This window comes from Seriola lalandi, unplaced genomic scaffold (assembly GCF_002814215.2).
Source record: "Seriola lalandi dorsalis isolate HSWRI2012SDOR001 ecotype SW California unplaced genomic scaffold, Sedor1 jcf7180002054505, whole genome shotgun sequence".
NCBI classification, from domain to species: domain Eukaryota; kingdom Metazoa; phylum Chordata; class Actinopteri; order Carangiformes; family Carangidae; genus Seriola; species Seriola lalandi.
Window position 1 is genome coordinate 41,467 of NW_019525058.1, and position 4,121 is coordinate 45,587.

The following is a 4,121-nucleotide window of genomic DNA, read 5'->3' on the forward strand; positions in this document are numbered from 1 at the left end:
GAGAGAGAGAGAGAGAGAGAGACAGGGGGGTGGGGGGTTTCTGTTGTTGTGAAGTGGGTGGTCTTTAGAGTTTCTGCAAATGCACTGGACAAGACTGAATTTCTTGCAAGGGTGGGGTCCTGACAGGCAGTGATGTAGTGATAAATTACCAGACTAGGCATGGGACCAGACTATGACCAGACTTGGACCAGACTTGGGCCAGACTTGGGCCAGACTCGGGCCTCCAGCTGGTGATCGTCAAACCAAAACCAACCAACAATTCAAAAAGGACAAAAGTCAGACGATAGAAAAACAAGACTGTACCTCGTACCTAGTGCGTATCACTTGTAGTGAAAGGTTGTGAAATTAAAGTAAGGGCTAAATAAAGGAAGTGTCTACTCCATTACACCTTTGCTAACAGGAAAATATGCACCCCTGACACAAATCAAGTCGACACGGTAAATCCTTGGCTCTTCCTTCGAGATACAAAAAAAAAAAAGCCCACTCGAGATGAAGCCTCTTTTTTTCAGGAAGGTGAGAGGAACGAGAGGAACGGAAAGACGGAAGACAGAAGAACAAACTTGAAGTGTTGAGTGCGTGCGTGACCAACATGTGACCTTCCTCTCGAGTCTGGAGCACATTCAGACGCGTCAGAAAAGAGGAGCACCACGACCGGTGGGCGGTGCTGAGTGGGATTAGCCCCACATTGGAGAAAGGGTGTACAAAAGACCTGGGAGAGGACAAGGAGATTTAAAAAAGAGAGAGAGAGAAGTGGGAGGGAGGGTGGGAGGTTAGTGGTGGCCTGATAGTTATTCCCATTCCCATGGGTTGACATGCAGAGGAAGTGTCACTTCCAGGGAGCATGAAAGCATGACGATGACAGCAAAGACTGTGGCGTGCTTTACTTCCTCTGGAGCCACGATGGAGGAGGTGGGATCTTTGTGCCTGTGCCCACTTTCATACCAAAAGCCTCAATCATCACCCTCTGTCCGAAATAAAGTCACTGAACTCACTAAATTAATTTGTAGACTGAGCCAAACGCTCCACCTCTAAAGTAAAGAAAATTGAAGCAGCGGAGGCTGAGATTTCCTGACTTTAAAAAGGAGCCATTTGTAAGTTTTGCTATTGCTACATAGCTAACATTAGCATTAACAGCTGTTCACTTACCAGTCTAGAAGAAACGCTTTGAGTTCAGCATCAAACTTTATTCCTTTACTCACACCAGGAGCAACGCCGATGTTAACTCGTCTTTACTGCCGTCTTTTCTTCTACTGAAGCTAGCACGCTAACCAGCTAGCCCCGACCCGCCTCATCCCTTTCCGATAGCGAGCCACTGGAGCCTCCAATCTGCTCACAGGACGTATTATAACCTCTTGTGTTGTAAACGCAACAATGGCTGAAGCTTTTATCAAACGCCAATCACCACCACCCGCTCCAAGCAAGAAACCACGTTCAGAAAAACTTACATATAACTCTCAAATAACACGTGATCCTACATTTTCCATCATGCAACTGTGCATGTGCCTCCTAAATGCTTCTCTCAGACCTGCTGAAGCCGAGATAAACCTAATGACATCAGTGTTTTTCAAACCTCCCTCCAGGCTGTGTTGTAGTAAACTGAAGTTCATGTGTAAAATTGGTGGAGTGCCCCTTTAAGGTGGTTACTCATTACAGACTAAGTCAATAATGTGAGGTCCTTTCTCTCCTTCCTCTTCGCTCTTCATTCATTTCCTTTCCTAGAAATGACTTGAATGTTATTGAATGAAGCCTTATTGGGTCACAGGAATATTTTAAGACCACAAAGACTAGTACTCTCCAGTTGTATTACTTACTATGCTGCCGTCATTGTAAGTTGTAGATTAGCATCAACTACAGGCCCAAACTTTAAAAGTATAAAAGAGGTTCCTATGAAGTGCTGGGGAACTGACAGTGTGGTAAACACTCAACAGTTTAACTGTGTGCGAGTGTGTCCTGGAGCCAGGGTGAAAACAAACCAGGAACAAGTTCAACCTGTTCATCTAGTTCCACCATCGCTGTCTGTAATTTTTTTTCCCGCCCTCCCTCCTCTTCCTCCTCCACGGCCGTTTTCTCAAGCTGACTGTTGCTTTTTCTACCTGCGCCTTCCAGCAGGCACTGAGCCTCCTGTACTCCTTTATTCCCACCTCAACGGCAGCATAACAGACGCTGGTTTTTTAGCACCTGGCTCAAACAGACCCATCTGTACTCTGGATGAGGCGGATGTCTGGCTGGCTCTCCACGAATGCAACTAAAAGTAGCTAAATGGTGCTTACTTTTCAGCTGCTGTTGGCTCTGAATTCAAACGTGTTTTGAGGCAGATTAAAAACAAATCACTGCAGGTCCTTAAAAAATATATATATATATACAATATATTTTCTATCAAATTAATCCTGCAGATCTGTACCTAACATTCTGTCAGGTGTATTTTTAATCCGAAAAACATCCTCCTTTGCTTAGCATGATACAAGTTAGTTCATTTAACGTGTCCCTGAGTGCACAAATAGTCCTGAATCAACAACAGGAATAACTGCATCTATTGTGTTTATCACTCTACCTATGAATGGGCAATGAAAATTTGGAATCTATGATACATGAGAGTTTAGACAATAAGGCTGTTTATCTGCTTGCTAATGAAATAACGAGCTTGCTGGTGAGCTCAGAAAATGCTAATCAGAGCTGGGGGCCATCTGAAATGTTTTTTTTTTCAAAACGAGTGCAAATATGATGCTAAATTTGTGATTTGTGATGCAATTTTAACAAATTTTTTTCAACAAAACAAGCTAAACCTCTCAAATGCTTTAGTGTTTAATTCTGTCGTACAACAACTTTGCCTGATAAACTGGACAAAAATTTTGGTTGATTTACATTTAAGATGAGGGAAACAAGACTAAAGTTCAACATGATTCAGCCACATTTGGAGTCTGGAGTCTTATTGACATCCATCATGGAACAGACATGCTTTCATCTTAACAAATTCCATATTGACTTAGAGAGACGTGCACATGACTTGCAAATTTAGGACGCCATATTTGGCTACAGCAGTTTTTGATTGCAGCCTCTCCAGTTCTGACTTCATGTGAGGCTCTTCAACCATCTGACAAGCAGTTCTGATGGAGCATACAGGCACCTTAAAGCTACAGTGGTTGGGGGGGGGGGGGCGGAGTGAAATAAATGAATTAATAAAGTTTTCTTCCTGTATACTCCTCGTGAACCTTTGAAATTCTGATATAGGTTATCCTGTCTTTAATCAGCAGCTGCACTGCTGGAAAGTTTGGTCCAAAGACAGTGATGTTTTCACAACAGAAGCCGGAGTCGGTGCAAATTAAACGCAGAGGATGTCTCAGTAGAAGCTTTTAAGCTGCGCATCATTTGTGAATTTGGGGTGAGACTGCAGCCAAGCATTTAAGTTTTTAAAAGTCAGATCTATGGACTCATCCAAGTCAGTACAACCCATGAACGTCAGAACCACCGAGAACTTTGCAGAGACGTTTTCCTGCATTCTTTCTTAATCTGTGGCAGAGTTTGTGCCATGTCCGTCTGGATATCAAAATACCTTAATTTCCAGGTAAAACAGATATCACTGGTGCACATTGATCTACTCATCACACACGTAGGAGTCAATTCAGCCGCTTTGACTCAGGCTGTCAGGGTTATTACTGTCAGTTAGCATGGTCTAATCTGCACACAGTGTCATGCGCGCTCCACAGAGATGCTGGGGGAAGAAGAGGAGGAGGAGGAGGAGGAGGAGGAGGAGGAGGAGGAGGAAGGGGGGATCCGTTCATCTCCACCTCAGCCAGATTAATGGCTTTCACAGCCAATCACACAGCACTGATAGGGAATCCCCGAGAAGTTGGAGGGAAAAAAAAAAAAAGAAAGAAAAAAAAAAGAAATAAATAAAAATAGCCCTGGCCTGGCCTGCTCGGCCAATGACTGAGCCCACAGAGGGTTGTATAAATAAATAAGAGAAATAAATAAAAGAGGAGGGAAACACGTCCGGAGGGCATCCCCTACTGGCATAGACGGCGCTCATCCCCTCCCTCCCTCTCAGCATCTCCCACTCCAACCAATCACTCACACTATTTGAAGTTATTTGCTTGCACTCCCTCAATCCTGCACACACACCC

General features: G+C 44.0%; 1 protein-coding gene across 1 annotated transcript in view; it reads right to left on the reverse strand.

The window, feature by feature from the left end:
* The window catches only part of arid1ab (AT-rich interactive domain 1Ab), a 54,978-nt gene that overhangs the window by 21,841 nt on the left and 29,016 nt on the right, over positions 1-4,121 (reverse strand).